This window comes from Cervus elaphus, chromosome 15 (assembly GCF_910594005.1).
Source record: "Cervus elaphus chromosome 15, mCerEla1.1, whole genome shotgun sequence".
In the NCBI taxonomy this organism is placed as follows: domain Eukaryota; kingdom Metazoa; phylum Chordata; class Mammalia; order Artiodactyla; family Cervidae; genus Cervus; species Cervus elaphus.
Window position 1 is genome coordinate 39732646 of NC_057829.1, and position 12455 is coordinate 39745100.

Genomic DNA, 12455 nt, shown 5'->3' on the forward strand with positions numbered 1-12455 from the left:
TTGCTAAGCTATGTCCAACTCTTTTGCGACCCCATGGACTGTAGCCCACCAGGCTCCTCTGTCCATGGGATTTCCCAAGCAAGAATACTGGAGTGGGTTGCCATTTCCTTCTCCAGGTGATCCCCTTGACCCAGGGATTGAACCCGTGTCTCCTGCATTTGCAAGCAGATTCTTTCCCACTGAGCCACCAAGGAAGCCCAGGGACAACTTTAGGGTATTCCAAAATTGACCACAAAGAAAGAAACTGCTAAATATTCTTTATCTTAGAAGAGTAATGCAAAATCAAGAAAGGTGGAAACCATCCAAAGGACAATATTATCATGAACATCCATTTAAAAAATAAAAAGTGTGGTATAACGCAGCATGTTTGCACAGTTATTGGACAATGGAATTGTGGATGCAGTTATATTCTGCTATGTATGGTCTGTGCTGCACATAAAATTGCCTACTTGGGTGCTTAATAAAATCTCAAGTTCTTCTAAGTGAACCACAGGTCAGCCTACTTATCTATATGCAAGGTCAGAGAGTGAGTAGGGACACCCACATCTGTGCTATGTCGTAGACCACCAGCACAATACTTATATTAAAATAAAGATGACAAAAACTGCTCTCTGCAGTACAATTTGGCAGCCTTATGAGAAGACCCATAGCCTCTGGTGACCCATATTCAAAAAAGGACTCCTCAGGAATGTTATGTTGTCCTGGGGAGAGAGGGAAGCTCTACCATGAAGCTGAGTGGTGCTGATGACCAGGACATTTGCTCTCTTCTGCTCTCTCAGTAAGGAGAATAGAAACTTAGCCATGTTAAACATGCAATGTATTTGAAGTTATAGTTCATCTATTGATACTTTTTTTCCCAATATTAAGAATGTTGGGCTTCTCTAGTAGCTCAGCAGTAAAAAAAAAAAATGTACCTGCAATGCAGGAGATGCGTAGGAGACAAAGGTTTGAACCCTGGATCAGGAAGATCTGCTAGAAAAGGAAATGGCAACTCACTCCAGTATTCTTGCCTAGGAAAACCCATGAACAGAGGAACCTGGCAGGCTATAGTCCATGGCCTTGTAAAAGAGTTGGACACAACTTAGTGACTAAGCAACAATAAAAATGTTAGTGAGATTTATATTTTCCCCATTTTGTAGATGTTTCTAGGACTTCTAAGAAAGAAATATTTCCACAAAGATGATCCATCTAAGCGAGTGACCTGGGGACCCCAAAGGTAAAGTACAAGAGTGACATTAAGAGACAGAGATTTTAAAGACAGAAAATTATACAAAGAAGTGAGTTCCAGAACTAGAAGTCTAAAGTAAGAGAAACACTTATTATTAAGAATACTGAATACCAAATATAGAACTACCATATGATCTAGCAATCCCACTCCTGGGCATATATTGGAGAAAACATAATTAAAAAAGATACATGCACCCCCATGTTCATTGTAGAACTATTTGCAATAACCAAGACATGGAAGGAAATGGCATGTACCTAAATGTCCATCAACAGAGGAGTGGATAAAGAAGATGTATTACTCAGCCATAAAAAAGAATGAAATAATGTCATTTGCAGCAACATAGATAGACCTACTGATTGTCATACTGAGTGAAGTAAATAAGAAAGAAAAAGGCAAATATCATATGGTATCACTTAAATGTGGAATCTAAAAAAAAAAAAATGGTAAATATGAGCTTATTTACAAAACAGAAATACAGTCACAGATATCCAACAAACCTATGGTTACCAGGTGGGAAAGGGGAGGAGAGATAATTTAGGAGATTGGGGTTGACATATATGCACTACTATAGATAAGACAGATAGCTAATAGAAACCTACTGTATAGTACAGAGAACAGTACTCAATACTTCGTAATCCCATATGTGGGAAACGAATCTAAAACAGAGTGGATATATGTATCAGTTCAGTTTAGTCACTCAGTCATGTCTGACTCTCTGTGACCCCATGGACTGCAGTACGCCAGACTTCCCTGCCCATCACCAACTCCTGGAGCTTGCTCAAACTCATGTTCATCGAGTCAGTGATGCCATCCAAACATCTCATCCTCTGTCGTTCCCTTCTCCTCCGGCCTTCAATCATTTCCAGCATCAGGGTCTTTTCCAAGGACAGTTCTTCACATCAGGTGGCCAAAGTATTGGAGCTTCAGCTTCAGCATCAGTCCTTCCAATGAATATTCAGGACTGATTTTCTTTAGGATTGACTGGTTTGATCTCCTTGCCATCCAAGGGACTCTCAAGAGTCTTCTCCAAGAGTTCAAAAACATCAGTTCTTTGCTACTCAGCTTTCTTTATAGTTCAACTCTCACATCCATACATGACTACTAGAAAAATCATAGCTTTGGCTAGATCGACCTTTGTCAGCAAAGTAATGTCTCTGCTTTTTAATATGTTGTCTAGGTTGGTCATAGCTTTTCTTCCAAGGAGCAAGCATCTTTTGATTTCATGGCTGCAGTCACCATCTGTGGTGATTCCGGAGCCCTAAACAATAAAGTCTGTCACTGTTTCCAGTGTTTCCCCATCTATTTGCCATGAAGATTGAATGCCATGATTTTAGTCTTTTGAATAATGAGTTTTAAGCCAACTTTTTTACTCTCTTCAAGAGGCTCTTTAGTTCTTCTTCATTTTCTGCCATAAGGCTGGTGTCATCTGCATATCTGAGGTTATTGATATTTCTCCCAGCAATCTTGATTCCAGCTTGTGCTTCATCCAACCCGGCATTTCTCATGATGTACTCTGCATATAAGTTAAATAAGCAGGGTGACAATATACAGCCTTGACATACTCCTTTCCCAATTTGGAACCAGTCTGTTGTTCCATGTCCGGTTCTAACTGTTGCTTCTTGACTTGCATACAGATTTCTCAGGAGGCAGATAAGGTGGTCTGGTATTCCCATCTCTTTAAGAATTTTCCACAGTTTGTTGTGATGCACACAGTCAAAGACTTTGGCATAGTCAATAAAGTAGAAATAGATGTTTTTCTGGAACTCTCTTGATTTTTTTGATAATCCACCGGATGTTGGCAATTTGATCTCTGGTTACTCTGCCTTGCCTAAAACCAGCTTGAGCATCTGGAATTTCATAGTTCATGTACTGTTGAAGCCTGGCATAGAGAATTTTGAGCATTACTTTGCTAGTGTTTGAGATGATTGCAATTGTGCAGTCGTTTGAACATTCTTTGGCATTGCCCTTCTTTGGGACTAGAATGAAAACTGACCTTTCCCAGTCCTGTGGCCACTGCTGAGTTTTCCAAATTTGCTGGCATATTGAGTGCAGCACTTTCACAGCATTGTCTTTTAGGATTTGAAATAGTTCAACTGGAATTCCCTCACTTCCACTAGCTTTGTTCATAGTGATGCTTCCTAAAGCCCACTTGACTTCTCATTCCAGGATGTCTGGCTCTAGTTGAGTGATCACACCATCGTGGTTACCTGGGTCATGAAGATCTTTTTTGTATAGTTCTTCTGTGTATTCTTGCCACCTCTTCTTAATATCTTCTGTTTCTGTTAGCTCAATACCATTTCTGTCCTTTATTGTGCCCATCTTTGCATGAAATGTTCCCTTGGTATGTCTAATTTTCTTGAAGAGATATCGTTTTTCCCATTCTATTGTTTTTCTCTATTTCTTTGCATTGATCACTGAGGAAGCCTTTCTTATCTCTCCTTGCTAGTATTTGGAACTCTGCATTCAAATGGGTATATATTTCCTTTTCTCTTTTGCCATATGTATTACTTATTCTCTTTGCTGTACATCTGAAACTAACAAAACAGTGTAAATCAACTACACTCCAGTAAAAATTTAACTAACTAAACAGATAAAAATATTGAGTAGAGGTCCTATCCCCAATGATTCAAGCAGTAAAGAATTTGCTTGCAATGCAGGAGACATAGGAGATGCAGGTTCTACCCTTGAATCAGGAAGATCCCGTGGATGGGGGCATGGCTGCTCACCCCAGTATTCTTGCCTGGAAAATTCCACAAACAGAGGAGCCGGGTGGGCTATAGCCCGTGGAGTCGCAAAGAGTTGGACCCTACTGAGCCTGCACGCATACACTGAGTAGAATGTTCTGTAAGTTTCTGATTACCAGATTATAAAAATAGTGAGTATCAGATATCTCAATATCACAAATACTAAAAGATGGAAACAAAGAATGTCTGTGTTGACAGTGTTCTTGAAAAGTCCTTCCCACCCACGAGACCTTGTACACAGGTTAAAATCGACAAAGCACTTGTGAGTCTTCCTGAATAATGTGAAATACCTTGTAATATGAAACACCTTGTTAATCATTATCATGGAAATCAAAGAAGCTCCCTTCTCCTTAACCTTTTACTAAATCCTCTCCTTTGTCACATCTCTTGTGGTGATACTGACCACCTGGTTTTTGGGAAGAAAGACTCTTTCAGAGGATGGCTTGCAGTGATTCTCAAGAACAGCTTAAAAGCTGAAACACTCCTTCCTGTTTTCCTGTTCACTGATCTGTCAGTCTTTCAAAGAGGCTCCTGTTTCCAAGATGAATAAAAAGAATAATCAAGATGCATATTGTTAAAAATAATAATTAATTTTCTCATTTGAGAGCATCCATGACCCAGGTTATGGAAAAAGGGAATGAGCAGTTTGAAATCTCAGCGAATTCTTGGGTGATCTGCCCCATGAGGTGCCCGAGTGTCAAGAATCCAGGAGGGCAGTTGGGAGAATGAGAAAAACAAGCAGGGTCTAGACCCTTGAGCATTGGAGATTTAGCAAACCTGATAATTTTGCTCATTTGACTTGTTTGTTCCATTTTGTGATGCTGTGGCCCCAGTGGCCTTGAACAATGTCTTCTTCAGTCCTTTTGTACTTTGGATAAGTGACTGGTAATCTGTTTGAATTGATGAAGTACAAATAATATTTTAGCACCAGCAAATTAAATGTAGTATTTGGCGTGGACAAAGGCAAGCGTTACCACAGCCAACTCTTCAGCCTTTGGGGAAATACTTCAACATTCTGAGCCTCGGTTCCCTGGTCTCTTAAATGAATACATAACACCTTCTTCACAGACTATTTTTTATTAGTATTAAATGAGGCGATAAAAGAATACTTGCAGGTCCATGGTATTGCATAAATGCTCAGGTGAGGGTTGTATTTCTGCCTTGTGAGGCCCCAGCCAGTCATTGCAAATCCTGCCTGGCCTCAGATGCTGAGACTGCTGCCCTGGGTGTTATCTGTCACTTTCCTGCTTCAAGTTCATTATTACTCATGGTGTGAATATGCTTCTATTGGGCCACACACCATGGAGACAGTACACTCCTTTTAAAACAGGTTTGGGAGTCACAGAGCCTAGAGTTTAAAACCTAGGATCCATTCAATACTAGCCTCATGGCCTTAAACAAGTGATTTAACCACTCTGAATCTTTCTTTGTTTTTTCTTTTCTAATATAAAAAAATAAATAAGTGGACTTGGCACACAGTAAACATCGAGCAAGTATTGACTATTTTGCATTATTAGTATGAAAGGTAAATAAATTTTCATTTTTTTTTAACAGACTTTATTTTTTATAGTCATCTTAGGTTCACTGCAAAATTGAGAGGAAGATACAGACAGTACACATATACTCCCTGCCCCTACACATGCACAGCCATCCCGTCTATCAACATCTTTCACCAAAGTGGCACATTTGTTAAAAAAAAAAATGATCCTACGCTGATACATAATCATTGCCCAAAGTCCATAGTTTACTTTAGAATTGATTCTGGGTGTTGGGTTTTGCCTAGTGAATAATGACAGATCCACCATTGTAGTATCATAGAGAAGAGTTTCACTGCCTTAGAAATCCTCTGGGATCTGCATATTCATCTCTCCTTTCCCTCAGCCCCTGGCAACCACTGATCTTTTTACTGTCTCTATAGTTTTGCCTTTTCTATAATGTCATATCGTTGGAACCATGCAGTATGTAGCCTTTTTGGACCGGCTTCTTTCACTTAGCAATATGCATTTAAAGTTCATCTATACTTTTTGTGGTTTGATAGCTCATTTTTTAGCACTGAAAAATATTCCCTTGTCTGAATGTGCCACGGTTTATTTATTCATTCACCTACTGAAGGACATCTTGGTTGTTTCTAAGTTTTAGCCATTATAAACATAGCTTTTTAAAATTCACAGGCAGGTTTTTTGAGTTGGTATAAATTTTAACTCCTTTGTATAAATACCAAGGAGCATGATTGTTGCATGTTAATGGTCAGAGTATTTTTAGTTTTTCAAGGAACTGCAAAACTGTCTTCCGATAGGGCTGTACCATTTTGCATTCCCACTAGCAATAAGTGAGAGTTTCTGTTGATGCACAACCTCACTAACATTGGGCATGCTCAGTGTTTTGGCATTTGGCCATTCTGTTAGGTATACAGCAGCATCTTATTGCTGTTTTAATTTACCAATTCCCTAATGACACATGATGTTGAATATCTTTTCAAATGTTTATATACCATCTGTATACCTTCTTTGGTGAGATCTTTTTTCAAATTTTTTGTCCATTTTTAAGTTGTATTTTTCAGAGAGGTTAAATCACTTGTTGAAGTCCATGAAGTTAGTACCTACCAGATTGACATATACACACTACTGTATATGAAATAGGTAACTAATAAGAACCTAATGTATAGCATAAGGAACTCTACTTAATACTCTGTAATGACATGTTTGGGAACAGAATTTTAGAAAGACTGGATACGTGTATAACAGATTCACTTTGCTGTACAAAAGAAACTTCTACCAAAACATTATAAGTTGATTATACTCCAGTAAAATTTATTTAAAAAATTTAGTGCCAGTTTAAACCGAGCCAGGGGTTTAAACTCAAGCCTATGTGACTCCCAAATCCATTCTAGCAGCACACAATCTCCATGGTTTGTGGTTCAATAGAGGTACACATATACATACCATGCCAATTATGTATTCTTATGTATATATAATAAAATGGTTATATAAAAATATACACATGTATATGTGCATATTATATACATATATACACCATACAATTCTGTATTTAATCCCATCCACTGAAACGGAAGTTCCATGTGGTCAGGGATCTTGTCTTGTTAACTACAATACTCCTAGCACCTAAAGGACTACCTGGCCCAGTGTGAAAGATGTACTTTATAGTCTTCTAATAGTTCTTCTAACAGTTTTGTTAAGGTGTTAGTGATAGCTGTTCTAGGCTTTTATACAAATGCTTATTGATTAAATGAATACATGAGCATATAAATTAAATACAGTTTTTCAAATTATAGTGGCATACGTGTAGGTGCTGTATGTGCTTCAGAAGGAGACAGTAGTTCTTTTTGGCTTGTAACAGTATTATGTTGACATTTCTTCCTTCCCAATGCTATTAAAATTTACTGTATTGACCGTGGAGTTTTCAAATCTGGTATGCAGGTAAGAGTTCTTCATTCATGAAGAAGTCTGACTTCCCAGGATAATATGTGTGTGGGAGGAAGAGAGGGAAGGTATTATTATAATGCAAAATAATCATCATCTTTTTCAGAGATCAGCTTAAAAATTCTGCCAGAATGGTTGCTATTTCAGACTATATTTATGAATCTCCAATAACTAGAATTAAGTTTTTTCATCCTTAAGAAGAAACAAGTGATCAATGACATTTTTCTAAGGTTTCTCATGATTGTGCAGCGGAATGCATCTCTCAAATGCTGTAATTTGTGAGGACTTCAATAGAAGACTTAATGAGGCTTTGGAGACAAGCAAACTGGGTAATCATCATTTAGCTGACAAAAAAAGTGTTAACATATCTAAAAAGGCCTAAGGTTAATGGAAATTTGGCAAAGTGAAAGCCCTGTTTAGGGTATTTTTCTTGCCACAAATTGGAGTACATCAGATTTATTTCTTAAACCTCCCATCAACGTAACTCTGCTCATGTCTCCTCTGTTCACATGTCTTGGTTTATATTTCCAAAAATATGTGGGAGAGAAAATGGAAGAGGAAGCCAGAAGCGTTCTCTTAAAAAGTTCTAAGACTTAGTGTAAATTTTTAGTATAAAATAATACACACTCATAATACAAAATTTGTAAAACATGAAACTAGAGAAAAAGGGGGAGAAAAATGCAGATCTATACACCAAAATCACAAGATGCAAACATTTTGATGTATCACAGTTTATATTTTATATATGCATACCCTTAGCATATTTTAGATTTCACTCTATGTACAGTTTGAATCTTTTAAAAACTTAGTCAAGGTTTGGTCATCATCCTTTTACATTTTGATGATTAAATAATACATCAGAAGCATATTCTAATTTAAGCAATCATTTTTTTATTACTGGGAACTTCTTTTGCATTTTCGTTCATGCTTCATTGAACAATTTTGTGACTATTTGTTTCCAAACTTGGTATAATGTTCTTACTCAACAGTCCCACCAGGAAAACATATGGATCAAAAATTCTGAACAAATTTTAAACTCTGTTCTGAAATTTCTGGAATTTTCTTTTCAAAAAATTTGGACCACGTGCTTTTACCTGCTTTACTAGAAATGCAAATCAATTGCTCTCTGGCTTGAGTCTTTCATGGACTATATGTCATTACCCTAACGTTGATCTTAACCCTGTCCACAGTAGATGGGACTTGGGCCAACCTAATAAGAATCTTTCTTATTTTCTGCATTATATTTCACTCTGAAATGTAAGTGGAGTTGGGACCAGAGGTGGGTGTCAGCATTGGCTGGAATCACATCACATGCAAGCCGAAGGCCAAGGATACAAATACACAGAAACCATAAGAGGAAATAGGGAGCTTGCAGAAGGAGTCAGTTTCACTGAAACAAGAAGTTGTGTGGTCCCTGGAGCAGGAGCATGAGATAGATGATCATGTCAGTTTCTTAGAGGGTTTCACTCCCATGAGGTCTGACTGCACTTTTCCTTCTTCTTATAATCAACCTCCTATTTCCTTAAGCGTTTCTGAGTGTGTTTCTGCTCTTTGCAACAGAAAATCCCTAGCAAAGCATATGTCAGTGCCAAAAGGGACAGCATTTTGTACATAAAGGTTTCCAATTTCTCAAGTGATTTCAGAGAAACCAAGTATACTGAATTTGGGCTTATTGCTTCCAGGCTCCCACTGACTCAAATGGCTTATTCAGTCTCTAAGTGTAAACTAATACACACTCATACATTATTTTATACATATATATAAATGTAAGTATTTATGTATGTATGAGTGTGTATATATGTATAACTCACATATATGCATGTACATGTATATCTCAAAAAACATATATGTCATACAGACACATACATGACAAGTTCTTGGGTGGTAAAACTCAACAAAGATTTGAGGAACAATGTTGGTTTCCTACAGGCATACTTCAATGCTATCCCCTAAGCTACTGAATCCTTGAGAGAGAAGACTATGGGAAGCAAATCTATAACTATCAGGTTGGGAAGTACTGTAAAGGAATGTAGCAAATCTATAACTTAACCTAGAGAAATGCAAAATTAACTTCCCAGGAAAGGGTCAGGGAGGGTGATTGACATAAGATTAAAATAAAACACATCATAAACCATTAACATGGTACAAGGTAGTATTTATGCATCTGAATTAGCAGCCACATGTTTACAGGGAAGGAGGAACCTGCCTGTTGTGATTCCACAGTGTGATTCTGTCCTGCATGTGTTGGGGATAGCCCGTGTGTCCTCTCATGTACAGTGGCCACAGCAATTCCTCATGGGGGAGATGCACGCACTTCTAACTGTGAGGATAGGTGAGGCAAGGCTGGCTGTTAGCCTGTTGTTTCTCTGTTAGCAACTAAGAGAGTTAGGAGGTGAGCCTGGGGCCACTCTGACCCCAGAGGCTATGCTCCTTCTCCTCCTCTATTGGACTTACCTGTTTCCACTACCACTAAACCTGGAAATAGGAAGTGGTTCTGTACTTAGGGTCTTTTCTGACTTATCCTTAGGCTAAACATATTTTGTAGGGTTTGTTTTCTTCTGATCAAGGATTGGAACCTATTCCTCACTCAACTTGTCATTATTCCCTCAACTCACACCTTCCCAGACTTCCTAACTTTTGAAATTGCAGAGTTTTACAAAAGACATTCAGATGGCCAAAACACTCATTAAAAGATGTTATCACTAATCAGCAGGAAAATGCACATCAAACTACATATCACTTCATACCAATCAGAACAGCCATCATCAGAAGATCTACAAATAATAAATGTTGGGGAGGGGACGGAAAAAAAGGGAACCCCCTTACACTGTTTGTGGGAATGCAAATTGGTACAACTACTAAGGAGAAAAGTATGGAGGTTCCTTAAGAAACAAAAATTAGAGCTACTGTATGATCCAGCAGTCCCATTTCTGTACACGTATCTGGAAAAAAACATAATTCAAAAAGACATGCACCCCAGTGTTCATTGCACCACTATTTACAAAAGCTAAGACATGGAAGCAACCTAAATGTCCATCAGCAGATGAACAAATACAGATGCGGTACACACACACACACACACACACACACACACACACACACACAATGGACTATTGTTGTTTCACTGTCATGTTGTGTCCAACTCTTGCGACTCCATGGATTGAAGCCCACCAGGCTTCTCTGTCCATGGGGTTCTCCAGGCAAGAATACTGGAGTGGGTTGCCATTTCCTTTTCCAGGAGATCATCCTGAGCCAGGGATCAAATCTGCATCTCTTGCTGGTGTCTCCTGTATTGCAGGCAGATTCTTTACTGCTGAGCCACTAGGGAAGCCCCAATGGACTCAATGGACTCAGTCATAAAAGAGAATTAAGTAATGCCATTTGTAGCAACATGGATGGACCTAGAGACTGTCATAATAAGTGAAGTAAGTCAGACAGAGAAAAACAAATACCATATGATATTGCTTATATGTGGAATCTAAAAGAAAATATACAAATGACCTTATATACAAAACAGAAGTAGACCCATAGACATAGAAAACAAACTTATGGTTATCAAAGAGGAAAGGGGAGTGGAACAAGTTAGGAATTTGGTAGCAATATATACCCATCATTATATATAAAATAGATAACCAACAAGGATCTACCATATAGCACAGAGAACTCTACTCAGTATTTTGCAATCACCTATAAAGACTCTAAAAAATAGATCCATATATGTATGGGAAACTGAATCACTTTGCTGGACACTTGAAACTAATACAACATTGTAAATCGATTATACTTCAATAAAAAATAAAAAAGAAATTATAGAATTTGGGGACTAAGATATATAGTCATTAAGATAAAAGGCTGAAAAGACCATATTCTTAAAACAGGAGTTTCACGAGCTAGGTACACCTTAGGACAACCTCCTGCTGAAAGTAAGAGAAGTAAGCAAAAGGAAGAAGAAGAAAAAGGCTTCCGATTGTATTTCCTTGTTCAGGCTTTTCCTCTCTGCCCCACGAATGTCTTCCACTCTCCCAGACTCTGTGACATGTTTTTATAGTATCACTATTTAGTCTCAACCATTCACCTACCTCTGGGTTCAAGGGGAAATTCACATTACTGATTTTTCTTCCCATGAAACTTTTATTTTCAGGTTCAAGTAAATTGACGTTCATTTTCAATTCTCCACATAATCTGCCCAGCACACTCATTCTATTCGATGTGCTCCATCTACAAGATATACAGCTCCACAAGTGGTGAGATAGAGTGTAGTTACTGAAATGAAATGCAAAACCAAGGAGAAGAAAAAAATCACTGCAGCCCTACCTCACCCTGTTTCCAAAGGGTCAGACTGGAATTTATCCTCCAAAATATTCTCTTAGGCTTCATCTTACCCTGGGGCAAGTCTTAGATAATGGTCTGTAGAGATGCCAGAATGAATTTTCTATCAATAATAACTTTCTACTTTATTATACTTATGTATTCTTTTATTGGGGGCTTACCTGGTGGTTCAGATGGTGAAGAATCTGCCTGCAATGTGAGAAACTTGGGTTTGATCCCTGGATTGGGAGGATCCTCTAGAAAAGGAATGGCTACCCACTCCAGTATCCTTGCCTAGAGAATTCCATGGACAGAGGAGCCTAGTGGGCTACACTCCATGGAGTCGCAAAGTGTTGGACTTGACTGAATGACTAACACTTTCACTTCCGTTTATTCACTCATTGAACAAACATTTATTGAGTGACCTTTATGTACTGGGCACTATGCAAGTTGCTTAGGGAAAAGATACAGTATTTTTAAGATACAGTCTGGCTGTTGCAGGAAGAAAGAGACTAAACAATCATAAGGCAGTGAGAAAGGGCTTCTGATGGAAACTCTGGGACACCTAGAAGGGCACCCTCACTCTTCCCAAAGGGTATAATCAGAAGAGATTTAGCCAAAGAGGACACTTTTGATTTGGCACTTGCAGGATAAATAGAGAGACCATGTGCCAAAGCCTGTGTGTTTGCAGAACCAGGGAGGATGGGGAGGCATGATTCTCTTAGTGACATAGAC